The 26,517-nt window shown below is 37.1% G+C and overlaps 1 protein-coding gene across 2 annotated transcripts in view; it reads right to left on the bottom strand.

Annotated features, from left to right (window-relative positions):
* RGL1 (ral guanine nucleotide dissociation stimulator like 1) overlaps positions 1 to 26,517 on the bottom strand; it is a 286,150-nt gene that overhangs the window by 248,456 nt on the left and 11,177 nt on the right. The gene's annotated exons all lie outside the window — the stretch shown is intronic.

The raw sequence follows: 26,517 nt of genomic DNA, 5'->3' as shown, positions 1-26,517 counted from the left end.
CCGGGAGCTGTACGAACAAAGAAGAGAAAAGGAAGTCTCTCCCAGCAGCCTCAGAAGCAGCGGATTAAAGCTCCACAAACAACTTGATGTGCCTGCATCTGCTGAATACCTGAATAGACAACGAATCATCCCAAATTCAAGAGGTGGACTTTGGGAGCAGAATATATTAATTTTTCCCCTTTTCCTTTTTTGGTGAGTGTATATGTGTATGCTTCTGGGTGAGATTTTGTCTGTATAGCTTTGCTTTCACCATTAGTCCTAGGGTTAGGTCCGTCTGTGTTTTTTTTTTTTTTTTACTCAAAAAAATTTTTTGTCCTAATAAATGTTTTCTTAATAATTTTTTCCTTATTTTCTATTTTTAGAAATTAAAAAAAATTTTTAATAAGCTTTTTCATATTTTTTATTTTAAAAAATTAAACATTTTTTCTTAATAAATTTTTTTCTTAATATTTTTTTTCTTATTTTTACTACAAAAAATTAATAAATCTATTTTTAAAAATTAAAACAAAATTTTTTTCTGAATACATTTATTCTTAATAATTTTTTTTTCTTATTTTTTAGTATAATAGCTTTATTTTATTTTATTTTATCCTCTTTCTTTCTTTCTTTCTATTTTTTTCTCCCTTTTATTCTGAGCTGTGTGGACGAAAGGCTCTTGGTGCTCCAGCCAGGCATCAGGGCTGTGCCTCTGAGGTGGGAGAGCCAACTTCAGGACACTGGTCCACAAGAGACCTCCCAGCTCCACGTAACACCAAACGGCAAAAATCTCTCAGAGATCTCCATCTCAACATCAAGACCCAGCTTCACTCAACGACCAGCAAGCTACAGTGCTGGACACCCTATGCCAAACAACTAGCAAGACAGGAACACAGCCCCATCCATTAGCAGAGAGGCTGCCTCAAATCATAATAAGGCCACAGACACCCCAAAACACACCAACAGACGTGGATGTGCCCACCAGAAAGACAAGATCCAACCTCATCCACCAGAACACAGGCACTAGTCCCCTCCACCAGGAAGCCTACACAACCCACTGAACCAACCTTAGCCACTGGGGACAGATACCAAAAACAACGGGAACTACGAACCTGCAGCCTGTGAAAAGGAGACCCCAAACACAGTAAGATAAGCAAAATGAGAAGACAAAAAACCACACAGCAGGTGAAGGAGCAGGGTCAAAACACATCAGACCTAACAAATGCAGAGGAAATAGGCAGTCTACCTGAAACAGAATTCAGAATAATGATAGTAAAGATGATCCAAAATCTTGGAAATAGAATAGACAAAATGCAAGAAACATTTAACAAGGATGTAGAAGAACTAAAGAGGAACCAAGCAACGATGAAAAACACAATAAATGAAATTAAAAATACTCTAGACGGGATCAATAGCAGAATAACTGAGGCAGAAGAACGGATAAGTGACCTGGAAGATAAAATAGTGGAAATAACTACTGCAGAGCAGAATAAAGAAAAAAGAATGAAAAGAACTGAGGACAGTCTCAGAGACCTCTGGGACAACATTAAACGCACCAACATTCGAATTATAGGGGTCCCAGAAGAAGAAGAGAAAAAGAAAGGGACTGAGAAAATATTTGAAGAGATTATAGTTGAAAACTTCCCTAATATGGGAAAGGAAATAGTTAATCAAGTCCTGGAAGCACAGAGAGTCCCATACAGGATAAATCCAAGGAGAAACACGCCAAGACACATATTAATCAAACTATCAAAAATTAAATATAAATAAAACATATTAAAAGCAGCAAGGGAAAAACAACAAATAACACACAAGGGAATCCCCATAAGGTTAACAGCTGATCTTTCAGCAGAAACTCTGCAAGCCAGAAGCGAGTGGCAGGATATACTTAAAGTCATGAAGGAGAAAAACCTACAACCAAGGTTACTCTACCCAGCAAGGATCTCATTCAGATTTGATGGAGAAATTAAAACCTTTACAGACAAGCAAAAGCTGAGAGAGTTCAGCACCACCAAACCAGCTTTACAACAAATGCTAAAGGAACTTCTCTAGGCAAGAAACACAAGAGAAGGAAAACACCTACAATAACAAACATAAAATATTTAAGAAAATGGGAATAGGAAAATACATATCGATAATTACCTTAAATGTAAATGGATTAAATGCTCCCACCAAAAGACACAGACTGGCTGAATGGATACAAAAGCAAGACCCATATATATGCTGTCTACAAGAGACCCACTTCAGCCCTAGAGACACATACAGACTGAAAGTGAGGGGATGGAAAAAGATATTCCATGCAAATGGAAATCAAAAGAAAGCTGGAGTAGCAATTCTCATATCAGACAAAATAGACTTTAAAATAAAGACTATTACAAGAGACAAAGAAGGACACTATATAATGATCAAGGGATCGATCCAAGAAGAAGATATAACAATTGGAAATATTTATGCACCCAACATAGGAGCACGTCAGTACATAAGGCAAATACTAACAGCCATAAAAGGGGAAATCGACAGTAACACAATCATAGTAGGGGACTTTAACACCCCACTTTCACCAATGGACAGATCATCCAAAATGAAAATAAATAAGGAAACACAAGCTTTAAATGATACATTAAACAAGATGGACTTAATTGATATTTATAGGACATTCCACCCAAAAACAACAGAATACACATTTTTCTCAAGTGCTCATGGAACATTCTCCAGGATAGATCATATCTTGGGTCACAAATCAAGCCTTGGTAAATTTAAGAAAATGGAAATCGTATCAAGTATCTTTTCTGACCACAACGCTATGAGACTAGATATCAATTACAGGAAAAGATCTGTAAAAAATACAAACACATGGAGGCTACACAATACACTACTTAATAACGAAGTGATCACTGAAGAAATCAAAGGGGAAATCAAAAAATACCTAGAAACAAATGACAATGGAGACACGACGAGCCAAAACCTATGGGATGCAGCAAAAGCAGTTCTAAGAGGGAAGTTTATAGCAATACAAGCCTACCTCAAGAAACAGGAAACATCTCAAATAAACAACCTAACCTTGCACCTAAAGCAATTAGAGAAAGAAGAGCAAAAAAACCCCAAAGCTAGCAGAAGGAAAGAAATCATAAAGATCAGATCAGAAATAAATGAAAAAGAAATGAAGGAAACAATAGCAAAAATCAATGAAACTAAAAGCTGGTTCTTCGAGAAGATAAACAAAATTGATAAACCATTAGCCAGACTCATCAAGAGAAAAAGGCAGAAGACTCAAATCAGTAGAATTAGAAATGAAAAAGGAGAAGTAACCACTGACACTGCAGAAATACAAACAATCATGAGAGATTACTACAAGCAACTCTATGCCAATAAAATGGACAACCTGGAAGAAATGGACAGATTCTTAGAAATGCACAACCTACTGAGACTGAACCAGGAAGAAATAGAAAATATGAACAGACCAATCACAAGCACTGAAATTGAAACTGTGATTAAAAATCTTCCAACAAACAAAAGCCCAGGACCAGATGGCTTCACAGGCGAATTCTATCAAACATTTAGAGAAGAGCTAACACCTATCCTTCTCAAACTCTTCCAAAATATTGCAGAGGGAGGAACACTCCCCAACTCATTCTACGAGGCCACCATCACCCTGATACCAAAACCAGACAAAGATGTCACAAAGAAAGGAAACTACAGGCCAATATCACTGATGAACATAGATGCAAAAATCCTCAACAAAATACTAGCAAACAGAATCCAACAGCACATTAAAAGGATTATACACCATGATCAAGTGGGGTTTATTCCAGGAATGCAAGGATTCTTCAATATACGCAAATCAATCAACGTGATACATCATATTAACAAATTGAAGGAGAAAAACCATATGATCATCTCAATAGATGCAGAGAAAGCGTTCGACAAAATTCAACACCCATTTATGATAAAAGCCCTACAGAAAGTAGGCATAGAGGGAACTTTCCTCAACATAATAAAGGCCATATATGACAAACCCACAGCCAACATTGTCAATGGTGAAAAACTGAAACCATTTCCACTAAGATCAGGAACAAGACAAGGTTGCCCACTCTCACCACTATTATTCAACATAGTTTTGGAAGTGTTAGCCACAGCAATCAGAGAAGAAAAAGAAATAAAAGGAATCCAAATCGGAAAAGAAGAAGTAAAGCTGTCACTGTTTGCAGATGACATGATACTATACATAGAGAATCCTAAAACTGGCACCAGAAAACTACTAGAGCTAATCAATGAATTTGGTAAAGTAGCAGGATACAAAATTAATGCACAGAAATCTCTTGCATTCCTATATACTAATGATGAAAAATCTGAAAGTGAAATTAAGAGAACACTCCCGTTTACCACTGCAACAAAAAGAACAAAATATCTAGGAATAAACCTACCTAAGGAGACAAAAGACCTGTACGCAGAAAATCATAGGACACTGATGAAAGAAATTAAAGATGATACAAATAGATGGAGAGATATACCATGTTCTTGGATTGGAAGAATCAACATTATGAAAATGACTCTACTACCCAAAGGAATCTACAGATTCAATGCAATCCCTATCAAACTACCACTGGCATTTTTCACAGAACTAGAACAAAAAATTTCACAATTTGTATGGAGACACAAAAGACCCCGAATAGCCAAAGCAATCTTGAGAACGAAAAATGGAGCTGGAGCAATCAGGTTCCCTGACTTCAGACTATATTACAAAGCTACAATAATCAAGACAGTTTGGTACTGGCACAAAAACAGAAATATAGATCAATGCAACAGGATAGAAAGCCCAGAGATAAACCCACGCACATATGGTCACCTTATCTTTGATAAAGGAGGCAAGCATATACAGTGGAGAAAAGACAGCCTCTTCAATAAGTGGTGCTGGGAAAATTGGACAGGTACATGTAAAAGTATGAAATTAGAACACTCCCTGACACCATACACAAAAATAAACTCAAAATGGATTAAAGACCTAAGTGTAAGGCCAGACACTATAAAACTCTTAGAGGAAAACACAGGCAGAACACTCTATGACATAAATCACAGCAAGATCCTTTTTGACCCAGCTCCTACAGAAATGGAAATAAGAACACAAATAAACAAATGGGACCTAATGAAACTTAAAAGCTTTTTTTTTTTATAAAGTTATACAATTTTTATTTATTTATTTATGGCTGTGTTGGGTCTTCGTTTCTGTGCGAGGGCTTTCTCTAGTTGCGGCAAGTGGGGGCCACTCTTCATCGCGGTGCGCGGGCCTCTCACTATCGCGGCCTCTCTTGTTGCGGAGCACAGGCTCCAGACGCGCAGGCTCAGTAATTGTGGCCCACGGGCCTAGTTGCTCCGCGGCATGTGGGATCTTCCCAGACCAGGGCTCGAACCCGTGTCCCCTGCATTGGCAGGCAGATTCTCAATCACTGCGCCACCAGGGAAGCCCCGAAACTTTAAAGCTTTTGCACAGCAAAGGAAACCATAAACAAGATCAAAAGACAGCCCTCAGAATGGGAGAAAATATTTGCAAATGAAGCAACTGACAAAGGATTAATCTCCAAGATTTACAAGCAGCTCATGCAGCTCAATAACAAAAAAACAAACAACCCAATCCAAAAATGGGCAGAAGACCTAAATAGACATTTCTCCAAAGAAGATATACAGATGGCCAACAGACACATGAAAGAATGCTCAACATCATTAATCATTAGAGAAATGCAAATCAAAACTACAATGAGGTATCATCTCACACCGGTCAGAATGGCCATCATCAAAAAATCTACAAACAATAAATGCTGGAGAGGGTGTGGAGAAAAGGGAACACTCTTGCACTGTTGGTGGGAATGTAAATTGATACAGCCACTATGGAGAACAGTATGGAGGTTCCTTAAAAAACTAAAAATAGAACTACCATACGACCCAGCAATCCCACTACTGGGCATATACCCTGAGACAACCATAATTCAAAAAGAGTCATGTACCAAAATGTTCATTGCAGCTCTATTTACAATAGCCAGGACATGGAAGCAACCTAAGTGTCCATCATCGGATGAATGGATAAAGAAGATGTGGCACATATATACAATGGAATATTACTCAGCCATAAAAAGAAATGAAATGGAGGTATTTGTAATGAGGTGGATGGAGTTAGAGTCTCTCATACAGAGTGAAGTAAGTCAGAAAGAGAAAAACAAATACAGTATGCTAACACATATATATGGAATCTAAGGAAAAAAAAAAAAAGGCCATGAAGAACCTAGTGGCAAGATGGGAATAAAGACACAGACCTACTAAAGAATGGACTTGAGGATATGGGGAGGGGGAGGGGTGAGATGTGACAGGATGAGAGAGTGGCATGGACATATATACACTACCAAATGTAAAATAGGTAGCTAGTGGGAAGCAGCCGCATAGCACAGGGAGATCAGCACGGTGCTTTGTGACCGCCTGGGGGGTGGGATGGGGAGGGTGGGAGGGAGGGAGATGCGGGAGGGAGGAGATATGGGAACGTGTGTATATCTGTAGCTGATTCACTTTGTTATAAAGCAGAAACTAACACACCATTGTGAAGCAATTATACTTCAATAAAGATGTTTAAAAAAAAAGAATCAAATTAGAAAAAAAATAAAAATAAATAATAAATAAATAAATAAATAAATAAATAAATATCAGGAATGACTTAATCAGAAAACAAAAGGTCTTCACAGAGCAGAATGATGGCAATAGACCCAGGTAACTGCACGCAGAGGGAAAAGCCTAGCCTTTGTTGTTAGGTGAACTCTGGTTTCAATCTCGGTTCTGCCACTTGTCAAGGAGGGAAAGAGGGGTAGTGGGCAGAGAATTGCGGTGAAGTTTCAATAGAAAGAAAAAAAAGGTCTTCCACATAAATCCAAAATTGATCACGTACTTAGTGAGAGAAGGTGCAGTTTTTAGCTAGGGTGGCATGTAACTGGGGAAAATATTAATTCCTACTACAAGAATATAGTTTAGAATAATCAGACATGAGGTTCTATCTGGGCCACTTTTGAGAGTAAAAGGGGTCACTGTTAATTATGCTAGGACAACAGGTGCAAATTGGGTCTGCCCTCGGCACACTGGGACGTACGATTGCACTATTTACAGCACACACCAAAAGCTCTAGACATTTGAGTTGATAAAAAGTTAAATGGATCAACGATTTGCTGTAATTGCTTTAAAAATATATTAGTTCACTGAGTGCTTACTATATGCCTGGCACTAAGTCCTTTAAATATATTGACTCATTTAATATTCACAAAAATATTATGGAATATCATTATCCTATATGCAGATGAAGAAATTGAGTCACAGAGAGGTTAAATAACTTGCTCAAGGTTACTATTCAGCTTACCCTAAGGTTTACAGTAGCTGAAGAATTGGACTCCAAAGCCAGTGGCCCCTGGGTGTGTGCATTTAACCACTACAATATATAACCTTGGGCTGCGCTGAAATGCATTGAATCAGGCAAAGGATAGTCCTGCTTGCCTCTGTTTCCGTCACAGCACAGCTAGGGACATTGTTTTGGTTCCAGGTCCATGGTTTTCATACAAACTAGGTATACGAGCATGTATTAAAGATGGCAAGGAGATGTGAGATGATGATACATATGGATGAGTAGAAGGGAATACTTAGCTTAGGGAAGAAAAGAGTTGGTAGGTCATGAGAATGGCTCAGCTTTAGGATGGTCATAGGGAAGAAAAGTTAGACACATTCTATTTTTTTTAGACACATTCTTCTCATCAGCTTACAAACTTCTTTTAGCCATTGAGATCCAGTTCACATATGTAGTTAATTATATAATTAAATAATTATTCAATCAAAAGTTTCATGAAAACCTTACTACTTGTGATACACTCTGATATTTTCTATTCTATTCTACTCCATTTCTTCTTCTCCTCCTCCTTCTCCTCTTTTAATGCTGGTCATATCCAACTAAAATTATTTTACAACCCTGGATTTTAGCCTAAAATTTGAAAAATACTGCTGTATATGGTCCCAAGGCGAGAAACTAAAGAGCAGTGGACAGATGTTACATGAAAGTATGTTTTAACTCAACATAAACAATAACTAAATAACTGCCAGAGCAGTTCAAAGTTGTAATGGGCTATTTCAGAACAAAGAGAGCTCCCCATCACTGTAGGTGATGTAGGTATCCCATCATAGGCTACAAATAGAGTAGAGGGGATTCAAGTATTAGTTAAATGGCTGGGATTCAAGTATTAGTTAAATGGCTGGGATTCAAGTATTAGTTAAATGGCTGGAATAGAAAAATATTAGGTTTTCTTTCCAAACCTGAGATCTCATTATTCTGAACCACATTTCTGTAACAGAAATAATATTTTCCCTTCAACAATGTCCATTTTCCAAAATACTTAGGTATGTTCCAAGCTACCAAGATGTAACGAAAGAAGGAAAGTTGTAAGGAGACAAGAAAAGAAAGAAGGGAGGCAAGAAAGGGAGGAAGGGAGGAAGGAGGAAGAAGGAAGGGAAGAAAGGGAAGGAAAGAAGGAAGAGAAGGAGGTAGGGAGGGAGGAAGAGAAAGAGAGAGGAATGGAGGGAAAAATAGAAAAAAAGAGAACAGAGAGAGAGAAGAGAAATAAAACTGAATAGAATTTAAGTGCTTCCTAAGTAAATTAATGAGTTTTGCCTTCAAAATAAAAGTCTAAAATCCCACTTTCCCAATCCCAACAAAAATGTAAATTGGGTTCACCAAGAGTGTGAGATTCCTAAGTACCCTGCATGAGAAAAAGAAGAAAAAAAACCATCTGAAAATTACTCTGGGCTCTATAATTAGCTCTCATGGTTTTCTTTCAGATCATTCTGGATGATCAGATCAGAACAGAAGAGTGGAGACTGGCTCAGGACTTGATGTGTAAAACAGTTTTCAGCAGGGTTCGGGCAATCCTTTTTGACAGGTATACACATTGCAACAATCTTCAAAGGCCACTTCTGGGAGACCCTCCTAACTCCTTTTGAAGATACTGCCAAGAAAGAGAAGAGAGAAAGTAAGAAGAGAAATCTAAACAAGAACAAAACAATCGAAAGGAAGACACTAACGTGAACCCCAAAGGATGCAATTGATAAAGATTAAAAATTCTATTAGACTTGACCAACCATACAACCCACGATTCCTGTGGGCTTATTACTAGCACATAGTGCTCTCTCGCCACCAGGTATCTCGTTTAATCCTTAGAGCCGTGTTCATGATCAAATGCTAACACCATTGGTACAGGGCTACAGGTTGCTTTCTGAGTAAGACTGAGGTTTCAGTGGTGATCTCCACAGGGCTTCCTAAACGAAATAAGAAAGCCCAAACTGGGGAAAATGATCTATCCAATACTGCCAAGAGCTCACTGGATGCTTTTCACCAAACTCAGTTTCCTCACAAGGTCTCAGAGGAAAAGGGTGCATGGACCAGAACAGCCACAATCCAGCCACAGCTGGTTTTATTTGGTATTACAGGGAGATGGCTACACATAAATTAAACAAATAAAAGTAAATCAAAAGATATCCTCAACTGTAAACTCCTCTTTCTGACAAAATGAAAAATTCAGTATTTACCCTCAATTAATACTATAGGTACATATATTACCAACATGTAATAGAAAGTCTTTGAAATTTACATACTCAAGCTAAGTGGTTTTGAAATGAAGTGGAAAGTAAGAAGCTTTTTGCTAAGACCATCTGGGCATCTTAGAAACCTGAATCCTGAGTTGGACCCATTCCCACATTGCTATAAACCACACTACAAACTCTCAAATCAGGGACAGAGTCCTTTGTGGAAAGATGAGTTCAGGAAATAAACTGAAACCAGACTTAAGTTTGACAAGTCAATGAAGACAGAGATTTGGAAGCAGAAGAAAAAGAATAAAGGTTGACATAATTCAGGTAGGTTGGAATTCGAAGCATGATGGGACCTTGGCAACACAGACCAGCTGGATCAAGATGAAGCCAAGAACAGGCCAGGCACTGTCTAGGGAAACACACACAAGCTCCAGAGGTCTGTCTACCAGGTGGATGCTTGCAAACCCAATGTACCATGGCCAAAGACACAGCAAGTTCACACTTGATTCAGGCAGACTTTGGGAACAGGAGAATGAATTCAAGGACAAGGTATGGCCCTGAGGTACAGACTCACAGTCAGAGCAAGACTTCTATTTCCAGCAATGTTGTGATCTAAGTCCACACACACACACAAAAAAAAACAAAAAACAAACCTAGAAGTGTTGGATAAAATATGAGTCACGGGGAAGTGAGGGAAATTCTAGAAATTTGGGAAATTCTTCCTAAAACCAGGGAAGAACATAAACATAGATGTGTTATATTGGCACTGACATTTAGGCTGTCTAGAGAGTACTTGTTGATATGGGTAAGTAGGAAGCTTGGGTTTTCACAGCCACGTGGAAATAGATGATAAAGCCTCGGGTTTGTTCAATGTGAAGAAGTGGAACAGAGCCCCTCCTTGTCCCTATAAGCCCTCAAAGGGCTACTTTCTCAGTAAAAAGAGATGACAAGGAAACTGTCTATCTCAGCATAGACGTCTGGGGTGGGGGGAGCTTCCCCAAACACAAGGATCAAATTTTACTACCTAATTGAAAGGAAGGAACACTTCCAAACTCATTTTAGGAGGCTGGCATTACCCTGATACTGAAGCCAGGTGAAGATGCTACAAGAAAAGAAAATTACAGGCCAATATCCCTGATGAACATAGATGTGGTGAACATTCTCAACAAAATACCAGCAAACTGACTTCAACAGCACAGTAAAAGGGTCATATATCATGATCAAGTGGGATTTATCTCTGGGATGCAAGGATGGTTCAACATACACAGATCAATAAATGTAATACACACCACATTAACAGAATGATAATTTCATTAGATGCAGAAAAAGCATTTGACAAAATTCACACCCCTTCAAGATAAAACTCTCAACAAATTAGTTATAGAAGCAATACACCCCAACATAATAAAAGCCATATATGACAAGCCCACAGCTAACACCCTACTCAATGGTGAAAAGTTAAAAGCCTTTCTTCTAAGATCAGGAAAAAAACAAGCATGCCCACTCTCACCACTTCTGTTCCACATATACTACTGTAAGTCCTAGCCACAGCAATTAGGCAAGCAAGATAACTAAAAGGCATCCAAATTAGAAATTAAGAAGTAAAATTAATCCCTGTTTGTAGATGAGATGATCTTAGATATGAAAAACCCTAAAGACTCCATCAAAAAAACCTGTTACAACTAATAAATGAAATCAGCAAAGTTGCAGGATAAAAAATCAATATAGAAAAATCAATTGTGCTTCTATACACTAACAATGAGCTATCTGAAAGAAATTTTAAAAACAATTCCATTTACAGTAACATCAAAAACAACAATATACTCAGGAATAAATTTAACCAAGGAGGTGAAATATCTGTACACTGAAAACTATAAGGCACTGATGAAAGAAATTGAAGAAAACACAAACAAATACTGGAAATCCAGTGTTCTTGGATTGGAAGAATTAATATTGTTAAAATGTTTATACCACCCAAAGAGATCTACAAATTCAATGCCATTCCTATCAAAATTCTACTGGCATTTTTCACAGAAATGGAAAAACTATTCTAAGATTTGTATGGAACCACAAAAGACCTTGAATAGCCAAAGCAATCTTGTGAATGAATAAAGCTGGAGACATCACACATTCTGATTTCAAACTATACTACAAAGCTATGGTAATCAGAAGAGTATGGTACTGGCACATAGACCAATGGAACAGACTAGAAAGCTCAGAAATAAACCTTTGTATATAGAGTCAACTAAACTCAGAAAAGGACACCAAGAACACATAATGGGAAAGGGCAGTCTCTTCAACAAATGGTGCTGAGAAAACTAGATATTCACATGCAAAAGAATGGAATGACTGGACCCCCCATCTTACACCACTCATAAAAGTTAATGTGAAATGTATTAAAGACTTAAATGTAAAACCTGAAACCATAGAACTTCTAGAAGAAAACATAGGGGAAAAGCTCCTTGACATTGGTCTTTGCAGTGATTTTTTGGATAAGAGACCAAGAGCACAAAAGCTGAAATAAACAAGTGGGACTACAACAAACTAAAAAGCTTCTGCAGAGCAAAAGCAACAATCAATAAATTGAAAAGGCAACTTACAGAAAGAGAGAAAATATTTGCAAACCACATATCTGATAAGGGGTTAATATCCAAAAAATATAAAGATCTCACACAACTAAGTGGCAAAAAAAAGCAAATAATCCAATTAAAAATAGGTAAAGGACCTGAACAGACATTTTTCCAAATGGCCAAAAGGCACATGAAAAGGTGTTCAGCATCACTAATCATTAGGGAAATGCAAATTAAAACCATGATGAGATACCATCTCACACCTGTTAAGATAGCTATTATCAAAAAGACAAACGTTAACCAACATTGGTGAGAATGTGGAGAAAAGTGAATCATTATACACTATTGGTGGAAATGTTAACTGTTACAACCATTATAAAAACCTCATAGTGGTTCCTCAAAAAATAGAACTACCATATGATCCAACAATCCCACTTCTAGGTATATAGCCAAAGGAAATGAAATTGGTAACTGGAAGATATATCTGCACTCCCATGTTCATTGCAGCACTAGTCACAACAGCCAAAATATGTAAACAACTTAAATGTCCATCAACAGATGAATGGATAAAGAAAATGTGGTATATCTATACAGTGGAATATTATTCAGCCATAAAAAAGGAAATTTTGCCATTTGCAACAACGTGGATGAACCTGGAAGGCATTATACTAAGTGAAATAAGCTAGACAGCACAGAAAGACAAATACTGTATGGTATTACAAGTGGAACCTGAACAAAACAAAACAAACCTGACTTCATAGAAAGAGAGTAAAATGGTGGTTACCAAGAGTTAGGAGGAGAAGTAAATGGGAAGATGTGGGCCAAAGGGCCAAACTTTCAGTTATAAGTTTTAAGAATCTAATGTACAGCAAGGTGACTATAGCTAATACTATGCTATTATATACTTATATACTTGAAAGTTGCTGAGAGTAGATCTTAAGCATTCTCACCACAAGAAAAAAAAAAAAGAGTTAACTACATGAAGTGATGGGTGTGTTAATTAGCTTGATCTTGGGTAATCGTTCTACAATGTATACATATATAAAATCATCACCTTTTACACGTTAAATACATACAATTACATTTGTCCATTATTCCTCAATGAAATTAGAAAACAGAACAAAACAATTAAAAAGAATCAAATTGGTATACTGATATTCCCTATTAAAAATGTCTTTCTACTGTTAAAAAGAATTATCCTACCTATGTAATTCAGGAACCCAGACCTGAGAAATTAATATTAAAGTGATCAAGGGTGGGAAACACACTCGCAGTGCCTGTAAAAATGAAAGGCAAACTCTCTCTGGAGCAGTGGTTCTCAACCTTGATGGTGGAGCTTTAAAAACTTTGATGCTTCAGTCTCACATTCAGAGTATCTGAGTTAACTGGTCTGGGGTTCAACCTGCCATCCTAATTTTAAAGGCTCACTAGGTGATTCCAATGTGCAGCAAAGACTAAGAACCACTGCTCTGGAGAGATATGCCTTCAGTGCAGGCCACACAGGATCTCCACCAAGCATGACTGAGAAAACAAAATTTTACAACACCCAAAGGAGCAATCCACCATAAGCAAGAATAGGCAGAAATAACAAAAAACAGAGTTAAACCCACAAGAACTTTAGAGATAACTGAATTATTTGTTACAGACTATATAATAAGAACATTTAAAATAAAGATGAAAAACCCAAAAATATAAAAATGGAGAAAAATACAAGCACAAAATAAAATTAGAAATGATACACTCATTGACTTTAAATACTCAATAAAGTGAGTTAAACAGCAGATTAACAGACCTGTAGAAAAAAGTGGAGACCTAGATGACTGATCTGGAGAAAATACCTGGAATGTGACACTGAAAGATGAATAACTGGAATTACAACAGACAAATTGAGTCATGCAGGATAAATGAGAAGTTTCAACATATACCTAATCCATGTTCCAAAAGAAGAGAAAATGGAGGAGAGGAATATTTAAAGAGATAATGAATGACATAAAATAGTTCAGAAAAAAATACAGAGAGAGAGAGAGAGAGAGACAGGGAGAGAGAACAAAGGAGATGTCAAGAAGCACAAATGACAAAGCAAATGATGTAAATGTTAACAGTAAGTGAATCTGGATAAAAGGTCTAGGAGTGTTCCTTGTTACTATGTTTACTTTTGCAACTTTCTTCTAAGTTTGAAACTATTTACAAATAAAATGTTTATTTAAAAAACATTTTTTTTGGCCACACCGCTTGTGGGATCTTAGTTCCCTGACCAGGGATTGAACCCAAGCACTCGGCAGTGAAAGCACAGAGTCCTAACCACTGGACCTCCAGGGAATTCCCTATTAAAAATTTTTAAGAGATAATGGCTATTTTCCAGAATTAATGAGAAATAAGGATTACCAAATTTGAGTTTAAAGCAGGATAAATAAAACTAAATCCACACCTTAAGCACATCACACTGGAAACTATAAAATATGAAAGGCAAAGAAAGTGTCTTAAAAGTTATCAGAGAAAACATAAATTATCTATAAAGAGCAAAAGAAAATCACAATGAGACTATGTCTCACACATGTTATAATAGAATGGCTATTATTGAAAAGACAAGGAATAACAAATGTTGGAGAGGATATGAAGAAAAGGGAACCCTACACCGTTGGTGGGACTGTAAATTGGTACAGTCACTATGGAAAACAGTATGGAGATCCCTCAAAGAACTGAGACCAGAACTATTATATGACCCAGCTATTCCACTTCTGGGTACTTACCTGAACAGCACAAAAACACTCATTCAAAAAGATATATGCACCCCTATGTTCACTGCAGCATTATATGCGATAGCTAGGATATGGAAACAACCTAAATGTCTACCAGTGGATAAATGGATAAAGAAGATGTAGCATATATACACATTAGAATACTATTCAGCCGTAAAAAAGAATGAAACCCTGCCATTTGTGACAACATAGATGGACCTTGAAGGTGTTAGGCTAAGTGAAATAAGTCAGATATGATTTCATTTATATGTGAAGCCTAGAAAACCAAAACAAATGAGTAAACAAAATAAAACAAAAACAAACTCGTAGATACAGAGATCAGATTAGTGATCACCAGAGGGGAAGGGTGCTGAGGGTGCGTGAAATGGGTGAAGGGGGTCAACTGTATGTTGATGGATGGTAACTAGACTTGTGGTAGTGACCACTTTGTAGTGTACACAGATGTTGAATTACAATGCTATACACTTGAATCTTACACAATAATCAAAACAATATTATAGGGCTAAAAAAATATATCTATAGTGAAACAACAATTAGACTCAATAGACTTCTTAACAGCAACCACTTGGAGGATTTTCAGAGCTCACCTTATCTTCTACTGAGTCTATGATCATAATATTTTCTCTTCAGCTGCCACATACTCTGTCCTAATTGAGGGAGAAGACTGAACTGAGCTCAGCTCAGCACTATCAATGACTTCAATTGGAAGAGATTGGGACGAGAGGAGCTGAAAGCAGTGATAAGCTAAATATCAATAAGTATGGTGCCCTTGGAGATTTATTGAGCATTAGCTATCCAAATGAAGGAACAGAAGTACTACAGAATCTCATCCACTATTCCTTCCCTTCCTGTCAAATGACAAGCTTAAAAGAAACTCGTCTTTCTAAATTGATATGTTAAGTACTTCCTTTCACTGACAATATCAAATGTTGGCAAGGATATGGAATAACTGGAATCCTCATATGTTGCTAGTGGGAATATAAAATAATAAATCACTTTGGAACACAGTTTGGCAGTTCTTAGAAAGTTGAGATGCATTTATCATACAACCTAGCAATTCCAATCTTAAGTATTTGCCCAAAAGAAAGAAACACATGTCCGCACAAACACTTGGACATGAATGTTCAGAGCAGCTTTTTTTATAATCACCCAAAACTAGAAACAATACAAATGTTCATCAACAGATGAATAGATGAATTATAGTATATCTATACAATGGAATATTACTCAGTATTAAAAAGGAACAAACTACTGCTATACATAATTACACAATGACTCTCAAAAACATTATGCTAAGCTATAAGCGAAAGACCCAGAGTTCATACTTCATGAGTCCATTTATGTGAAACTTTGGAAAACACAAATCTCATCTATAGTAACAGCAAATAGATGAAACTTCCCTAGAGCCATGGGGGACGGTGATTAATAGGGAAGGCAGCGACACAGGGGAAATTTGGGACTGATAGAAATGTTCTTTATTTTTATTGTAATGATGGTAACATGAGTACATACATTTGTCAAAACTCATAAAACTGTACACTTGAGATGGGTGCATTTTATTATATGTAAATGATACCTCAATAAAGTTCATTTTTAAAATTTCTTTCCTCTTGCCACAAACATTTTCAGCTGTTTTCCCACACACACTTATCATTTTATTATGATATACTTTTCCTACATTTTCTTCTCTTTGCTGTCTTTATCATTGTCTCACTTTTGAAATATAATTTTTCCCATTCATCTTAAGGCTAGGTCATTAATTTGAAATTATTTTCTTTTTGCTTGATGGAGAGATCCTGGTGTAAAGAAAAGAGTTGTAGAGTGCTCAAATCCCAGCTTTACCGATTACTGGCTATGTTATCTTGAGCATTAGTTAAACACTCTGAACCTCAGTTTCTTTATCTGTAAAATGGAAATTGTAATAACACCACCTCTTAAGGATGTAAGGCATGTAAAATTTTTGGCAGAGTAGGCATTCAGTAAATGTTCATCTCAGTTCAACAAACGATATTTTCATTTAAATTCTTTATCGTTTATATTATAAGCTAGACAGGAATTAACCTAAATAAAATTCAGTGAACTTAGTTAAGTACAATCACTACCCAATAGTGACTTAAGTGGGACTGAAGAAGTACATGAAAGCAATATCACTCAAAGCTGAATCTGTGAACCAGTGCCCATCCTAAACTGCTATCAGTGTGAACAAGATAAGTACAGAAATTGAAAGTATTTAGAAAACTTTAGAGAAATTTGATATGACCCTGTATGATCTATATCAGTACATGTGATTCAGAGTTTAAATCTTGTGTAGGAGAAGGTTCTAGAGTAATTGCTCAGATTAAGGAGTTTGAGCCAAAATGTAAAGCGACACATTTCTTCCTTCATCAAGAAAATCTTACTATGAAAAACAGTCAGCCAAACTAAATAATGTGCTTAGTGACATAGTAAAAATTATGAATTACATAAAAGCCAATGCATTCCATTTGAGAGTATTCTCTTTATGTGATAATATAGAAGCTGATCACAAACAACTGTAATTGTATACTAGGTACAGTGGTTATCTAGGAAAAAAGTTCTGTAGAGAATGTTTGGACGTTGAATAAATTCAGAGTTACTGATAAATAAGAAACCAGTTTGGGCTCAACTTTTTAAAGATATGTATTAGACAGCCAGACTCGCCTATTTTTCTGAAATCTTTGTTATGTTAATAATCTTAATATTTCCAAACAAGGAAGAAATGCAACATGTTTTCCAGTAGCAGATGACTGAAAAGTCAAAATAAACATTAGAAGCATGGAAGAACAGTTTTCACAGATTGTTATGTCATGTTTCATAATTTAACAACAATTATCCATGCAGCAGGTAATGATTTTGATATTACACATCTGCACAAAATGATTACCAAACACCTGACAGGATTGATAGAATGTTCAAAATTTTTATACTCCATCAAAAGAAGATCCACGCATAGGAAATTCATGGAACCATAAACTCATTCATTGAAATATAATTTAAATTTAATATAACTTTACAGGATAAATTGTTGGAACTGGCCACTGATGAAGCATTGACAGTGAATTTTGAAAATACTACATCACTGGCTTTGTTTTTAAAAAACATTAAAAATGAATATCTTCAGCTGGTGAAATTGCTTTAAAATCTCTTCGTCTATTCCTATCAGCATACCTCTTGAAACTGGCTTTCTCTATTACGATGCTATTAAAACAAACATAGAAACAGTCTGGATATACATTATATGCTGCAAATAGTGTTATCATCAATTGAACCTGGACTGGATAAAGTAACGAGCAAGAAGCAATTTGATCACAATAAAAATTTTTAAATGGATATACATGATGTCCATAAAATGTACATATATAGGACATTGAATATAGAGATTTACTATATCCTTCATAAATGTTTTGTTTAATATAATTGTAGAATATAGTAATAGTAATCTCTGTATTAATCATCTATACATATACTTTCAATAAACAATGTAAATAGTTTTGGTAACTCTTTTCTCTTTTTATTCTGTGTTATGCTTGTTCTGTTTATATTTACATAAAGACAGACATATAGGTCACTGGGACAGAATAGAAAGCCCAGAAACAAACCACCCACATACAGTCAAATGATCTTAGACAAGGGCGCCAAGATTACACAATGGGGAAGAGATAGTCTTTTCAACAAACGGTGTTAGGAAAACTGGATATCCACATGCAAAAGAATGAAACTGGACCCTATCTTAAACCATACATACACACACACACAAAACCCTCAAAATAGATTAAAGACTTCAACTTAATTTCTGAAACTATAAAATTTCTAGAAGGAAACATAGAGGGAAAGCTTCATGACATTGGTCTTGGCAATGATTTCTTGGATATGACATCAAAAGCTCAGGCAAAAATAGCAAAAATAGACAAGTTCTGTTTATATTTATTAAAATGTAATTTAAAAATTGTTATATGTTCATCTGATTATATCTGTTGAACTACTTACTTTAAAAATAAGCTTATGGGGGCTTCCCTGGTGGCGCAGTGGTTGAGAATCTGCCTGCCAATGCAGGGGACATGGGTTCGAGCCCTGGTCTGGGAGGATCCCACGTTCCGCGGAGCAGCTGGGCCCGTGAGCCACAATTTCTGAGCCTGCGCGTCTGAAGCCTGTGCTCCGCAACAAGAGAGGCCGCGATAGTGAGAGGCCTGCGCACAGCGATGAGGAGTGGTCCCCACTTGCCGCAACTAGAGAGAGCCCTCGCACAGAAACGAAGACCCAACACAGCCATAAATAAATAAATAAATAAAAATTTAAAAAAAAATTTTAAAAAGTTAAAAAAATAAATAAAGGGATAAAATAAACTGTTGGGAGACACACACACACACACACACACACACACACACACACACACACACACACACATACACACACACTGTGGTTTTAGCAAACTAAGGGCGGGCCAACAGAAAGTTTCCCGCTCTTAAGACTGTGCTGCCACCCTGTGGCCATTCTTCTTATGACCCCAAGCTAGAAGATGCATCCTCTGCTATTTTATCTCCCTTTCCTCTCAACCCTAACACTTATCTCATCTTTCCCACCTAATTCTGTAGTGAACTTCATGAAACCTACTGAACTCTCTGCTCTTCTTTATTTCATGCTTGCTTTTTTTCTTCAGTTTCTTTTTTGAAGTAGTTTGTTACTGCTACATGAATGTGGACATCATTATTCAGTGTCAACCAAACTGCAATGAAAGCAATGAATTATATAATTAATTGGGCACAGTACATTCAAATAAAAGTGAAATATTTTAGCAATAACATAGAAATTATTTTACTTTTTTCCACCTAAATAGAAAGTCACCTTATATGAAGCAACTAGCAACACACAAGCCATCTTGGATATATCCCAAATTGGGATGCCAGAACATAGATTAGAAACAAATTTTAGTTCACAACTAAACTAAGTAAAGGTCTTTTAGAAACATATATCAGTGTAGAAGAATTTGGCCTTTATAAGCTTCTTCATTATAATTTCATATTACTTTTATATAGATAATATATATCATAACTCATCTGACTAAAGATGAAACATGGCAAGTTAACAAAGGAAGACAGAAGAAAGAAGCCTGTTTGGGAATCCAGATGTTTCTTCAACCCTTCTCCCTTCCTGTAAATGTCAACTCAGCAATAATAATTGTGAGCAGGAATCCCATGATCAAGGTCCTTTGTTTCTCTGTGATTAAATTCAGCTTTAAAAGTCATTCTGTGCAACCTAAAGGAAGCTTTGCAAAGTCAGTCTCCTTTAGAGTTTTCAAAACTAACAGATGTAAAAAAAAAAAACCAGTAGCTTAAAAAATGGTGGCTTATGCAAAAGAATGAAATTGGATTAAAGACTTACATGTAAAAGCTTAAACTGTAAAACTACTAGAAGAAAAAATAGGGGGAAACTTCTTGACATTGATCTTGGTGATGATTTTTTGAATATGACACCAAAAGTGCAGGCATCAAAAGTAAAAATAGACAAGTGGGACTGCATCAAACTAAAAAGCTGCTGCACAATAAAAGAAACTTAGGGTAAAATGGCATCCTACAGAATGGCAAGCAATATTTGCAAACAACATATTTGATATGGGGTTAATGTCCAAAATGTATAAGGAACTCATACAACTCAACAGCAAAAACAAAAACAAAACAATCTGACTTAAAAAAGGGCAAAGGACCTGAACAGACATTTCTCAAAAGACATACAAATGACCAACAGGTATATGAAAAGGTGCTCAAACATTATTAATCATCATGGAAATGCAAATCAAAACCACAATGAGATATCACCTCGCACCTGTTAGGATGGCTATTATCAAAATGACAAAAGATAACAAGTGGTGAAGATGGGGAAAAGAAAATCATTGCGCATTGCTGGCAGGAATGTAATTTGGTACAGCCATTATGGAAAACAGTATAGTGGTTCCTCAAAAAATTAAAAATAGAACTGCCATATCATCCAGCAATCCCACTTCTGGGTATTTATCCAAAAGAATTGGAATCAGGATCTCAAAGAGATATCTGCACTCCCTTATTCATTGCAGAATTATTCACAACAGTGATGATACGGAAACAACCTAAATGTCTGTTGACAGATGAATGGTTAAAGAACGTGGTATATACATACAATGGAATATTGTTCAGCCTTTAAAAAGGAAATCCTGCCATTTGCAACAACATGGATGAACCTGGAGGGCATTCTGTTAAGTGAAATGAACCAAATACAGAAAGACAAATACTGCATGATCTCTTACACATATGAGGTGATTAAAATGTTAATTAGCTTTATTGTTATGATCATTTCACAACATACAAATACATCAAAAGATCAAGTTATACACGGTAAATATATACAATTTTATTTGTCAGTTACGCCTCAATAGAGCTGTTTTAAACAATGGCTGGCTACTTGGGATTGCCTATCTCTAAAATTACCTTAAAATGCAATTGGTAAATATACTAGTGGATAGAGGCTCATTTTTAAGGTAATATTTTTAAGTGGAATATCATTTATTAAGGTCAAATAAAAGGTGAAATTTGAGGATCAACTTTTGGTTTTATATTTACCAGTTCACTGAGTTAGCAGGTGAAAATGGAGGCAAGAAGTAGGGACAGAAAGGCATGACCAGTGGCCAGTGGTGGGGAAGGAATGGGATGCAGTAGAGTGAGCAAGCACCGAAGAAGGAAAATGTCACTGAGAATTAGCTAGCTGAGGAGGTAATGAATACACTTGAGACCCATAAAAGGCACAAAGATCAACTTAAAATACTGACGCTAGAAGGAGCCTCCGACAGGAGAAGGGAAAGGGCTGTTGTTATTGTGGAGACTGGAAGTTGGACCATGAGAAACAAAATTGAGTGGTGATGCTGCAGCAAGGAGACTTCTAGGTGCTTCCATCATCCCTGATGGATTGTTTTTAGAGTAGTACATATGCTTAAGAACTTTGGGTGGTAACTAATGGAAATACATAATAGTGATCACCACGCACTCCTTCAAGTGGGCTGAGGAAGAGGGGAGCGGGAATAATGAGGGTGACCACAACGAATCATGATTATCAACACGTCGAGTGCCCTAGGAGACGGTGTGGAGATGAAGGGGGCAGGGGGAAAGCATGCAGAAGGATGAGTGGCTCTTCCATCAGCCACAGAGGAAGGGCCACAGCTGATACAGGGGCAAAGCTTGTCTTAAACTGGAGGGAACCACACACATAATGGCAAGAGTCTCCCAGGGAATGTGTAAGACGAGGGAAACTGCTAGCACGTAGTAACCCAGGTTTGGACAAAATAAAGAGCTCCCCCCCACCCCGCCCCGCCCTGGCTTCAGGGACTGTGGGGCTATTAGTAGAAAGTGCCTCCCTTTGGGGAAGTCTAGTCTCTGCTCCTTTTGCAGTGGCCTCCCTCTCACAGAAGCGTGAGCCTCCCAAGGAGGGGCCCTGGCACCTCCACAGGTAACAGGACCAACAAATCTTGTCCACACCCCAAGCTTGGCACCTACTCTAGATCAGAACAAAGGTGCTGAGCTCAGAACTTGATTCTCGCAGCCAGAGGGAGAAAAACCCCAACGTGTTCACTTAAACAGTAAGATATTACACTTTAATCCAGAATGGAATATGCATTCATGTATATTTTCATCTTTGGAACAGGTGGTTTGAAATGCAAATAAAGTAATAAGCGTCAGAGCCGTATCCTAGCAGTAGCTACTTCGCAAACGTTACCATGGCACCAAGTCAACAGCATTCTTAGAGGCCGCCACACCTCAGCAAGGTCTTTCTAACTCAGGACGGCCAAGTTCAAAGGAACTGACAGACACAAACTGCGAAAGAGTCCTGAACCGATACAGGAGGTGAATTTTACAACACAATTGCCCGCTGAAGCTACTTGAAACAGGGTATGGGACTTAAAGGGGGAAAAAAAAAGGGAATGGACCAACTCCTAGAACACCTGGAATGTGATCCAAGCCTGGAGACAAAATGATGGTAATTATAACTGCTAACATTTGTTTTTAGCTGCTAACAGATTGCGCACAGATTGGGAAGGGCAAACTCCATTTTCCAATTACTCCAGTGCAAACTGTGCTTTACCAGCACTCACTAATCCTAGTTGAGTGAAAAGAAAGCAGATTGTCCTCATGTATGGATCATTTATGTTAAACTAAGGAAGGCTGTCCTCTCACAGCCGTAGCCCAGGGGGCCACTCACAGGGAGTAGATGCCAGGAGCTGGGTTCTGCAGCTCTCTACTTCCTACTGCCAGTGGATCTGCTTGACTGAGGGCAACATGCATTTCCCAAGCACAGACAAAGCAGAAGGGAAAGGATTAGGCGGTAGGGACACAGGAAGGTGGGGAAACAAGTCTTAGCCAACCCGGCCTGCGAACCAATCAAGGTGCCTGAGGTAGTCCCTGGGCTAAACAGGACATGTCTCAGCCTGATTAGGAGAGAACGAAAGGTCAGATACCAAAAGTTAACAAGACAAGACAGTCTGTCGTAAATGGCAAATTGATGATATAAACTACAAATCCTGTAAGTGTTCAAAGGAGGCAGGAATTCTTTCCTGCTTCCCCTTCAGATGAGGGTGATTAAAATCTTCTGAAAAAGTGAAGACTTGCCAATAGGGAACCGCCGTTGGTTGACCCTAAAAAGCCATCAGCAAGAAGGAAACTCCAGAACTCCCATCATTACATATAAAAGCCACTAGTCCTCAAGATCTCCTTTAAGACAGTAATGATGCATCATTCATGGCTAAAATAGCCATAGGAGAGGGAGGCAAAGGAAGGCGTGCTTAGAAAAGCAATCAGGACTTTCCATACTGTCTTTATCTTGAAAACACAAAGACTTCTCCTTCCCAGAAGGATAATTCTGGGACTATTACATATAGTTATCTCTGCACACCCCACTCCAAAAAAAAAAAAGGAAAGGCAGAAAAGGGCCTCTTGGTACCGCTTCCATAACATTTTAACCAAATCAACCTGTAAATTTCCTATGGGTGAGTTGACATTGTAATTTAAGTTGTAACCACCCAATGGCAGACCACATTCAGGGCACAATATTCAAAAGGGAGTGAGACTTTGGGCTTGGTTTCAGCAAGTTTTGATATTCAGAGAGATCCAGTTTCATGAGTAAGGCTGAGAGAGGAACAGATCCAAGGAGAAAACAACACTCAGGATCAAGCAGGAGATGCTGTCGGGTTCTAGGTGATCAGCCTGCTGCCAAGGGTTAAGAAGGAAAAGAGTCCAGGATCCCATGGAAAATCTATGCAAGGTGTAAGAAGCCTCAGGGCAGGAAAATATAGCACTAAGGAGCCAACTGAGGTAAACACCCAATTCTATGGACTAAGTTGACATGTCAGAGATTAGATGAAATCTGGAATTTGATGGGTATGCGGTGCCCAGAGTTACTGAAGAGATATCAGCCATTAGGATAATGGTGACATGGGTAAAGTCATATCCCATCAACAGCTGGACTGAAGCTCCTAAAATATTTTCTGCCCAGGACAGGGCTAGCAGAGGAACTCTGCAGATTTCAGCCTGGAGATCAGGCTCTATCAAATACAAATACTGAGGTGATCTGGGTTGAGGAAGACAGAAGTTGATCAAAGAGCTTCCATATGAGAGGCTGTAATAAATACTTTTGAAGTGATAAATTAGATTTCGAAAAGTGAGAAATTAATTTTGTTGCAATGGTCAGTTTATCCCTTTAAAATTTTCTGCTTTATTCATTTTGCTGCCTGGACAAAGAGTTTAATGTACAAATCATACATACTAGAAGAAAATAACGGGGAATACTTAAACTCCTCTTTGATGGGAAGTCTTTTCTAAATACAGTAGTAAAAAATAAATCATAATGGAAATTAGACCACATAAAATGTAAAATTTGGCTCAATTAAAAATACCATCAGCATAATTAAAAGGCTCTATAAACCAGGTAAAATATTTGCAACAAATATGACAGCTAATGTTCTTGATACATAAGGAGTTATTGCAAATCAATCAGAAAAACCTCAAACAAAAAAGAAAATGGTAAGGGATCATATATCTTTCACAGAATAATAAATACTACAGACGAATAAGCATGTAAAAAGGTATACTTTGTACCTTTTCACCAGGAATTCAAAAGGTACAAAGTATAACCATAAAGAGATACTGATGCTCACTTCTCAAATTGACAAAGGGCATAATAAACAACACTGGGAGACAGTGACAAAATTGGTCCATCATCCTAGGAAACAATCTGACAAAGCTTGATCTAATAATACAACTTTTAGTTCTCTACATTAAAGAATTGGAGACATGAACGATTTATTTACAGAAATGTTCATCAAAGTATTATTTATAATAATGATAAGAGGAAAGAACCTGTTATAGTTTTGTGATAAAATAGCCATGAACATTGTGTTTTTTGAAGAAAAACCTCATGACATAATACGAAGTGAAAAAACAAAGTATAAAACATGGTTTAATTATGTTGTGCATTGCAAACATACACAGCAAAAAGACTGGGGGGAATAGACCTGTTAACAGTGATGGGAATGTAAACTGATACAAAGTGGTATGAGGTTTTTTTTTATGTATCAGCATTTTAAAAAATATTCTACAAAAGAAACACGTAATACTTGTAAAATAAAAAGTTACTTTAAAATGTTTCTAAAACTATATTATAATGCCCTTGGCTGCTGCTTAGGAACAATGATACTGAAGGGATATTTTTGTAAAGGAAAAATCATTACTTAAAATCTCAACTTTGGGGGCTTAACGTCCAAGAAACTATTTATTTGGAATATCCTGAAGAATCATCTTTGCTTCCCAGAATAGTAAGGTTTCCAAAATACTCTAATAAGACCCACCCACTGGAAATAAAACTCTCAAATGTCAATGAATGAGGGTCCACAACCCAAAGAATACTCAAGTGGCACTTCTCCAAGAAGTCTTTACCATTAAGCAAAATAGACCCTAAGATTCTATTCCCCAAAAGAAAACCACCTCCAACTTATTGCCAATGATTTGAAGAAATAGCTGATTTTAAATGAAAGCACACTCAAAACCTCCGCACAATATATTAGATACTTTCATATTCAGAAAAGAATCAAAGGAAGAATATTATGAACAAAATGCAAAACCCCTGCTTATTTCTTCGTACTGTCATAAACCAGAATCATGATAACCTGGGGGATTTATACTGTTACTACTGAGAGCTAGTATGTATCGAGTCCTCAATATGTGTCAGGCACATAATAAAGCATTTTATATTTATTCCATCATTCAATCCTCGACATAATCTTGTGAGATAGGTTCTATTCTTATCCTCATTTTACAGAGAAGGAAGCTGTGGCTCCTAGACGTTCTATAACTTGCCAAAAGTCACGAAGCTGGTAAGCAGCAGAGCCTAGATTTGAAACAAGACAGTCTGTTTCTAGAACTTGCACTGTTAACCCATTTGCTCTATTGCCTCAGAATCTATGGAATAGGTAAAAGTGTATTGTGCCTTTCTTTTTTGTCTCCTACCCAGGATCTGTCTAATCCTCAGGATTAGAATCCTGAACTTTCTAATCTATGGCTATAAGTCACTATCTTTTAGAA

Source organism: Balaenoptera musculus, chromosome 1 (genome assembly GCF_009873245.2).
Source record: "Balaenoptera musculus isolate JJ_BM4_2016_0621 chromosome 1, mBalMus1.pri.v3, whole genome shotgun sequence".
In the NCBI taxonomy this organism is placed as follows: domain Eukaryota; kingdom Metazoa; phylum Chordata; class Mammalia; order Artiodactyla; family Balaenopteridae; genus Balaenoptera; species Balaenoptera musculus.
Note: the sequence above shows the minus strand (reverse complement) of the source record. Positions and strands in the feature narration are given on the sequence as shown.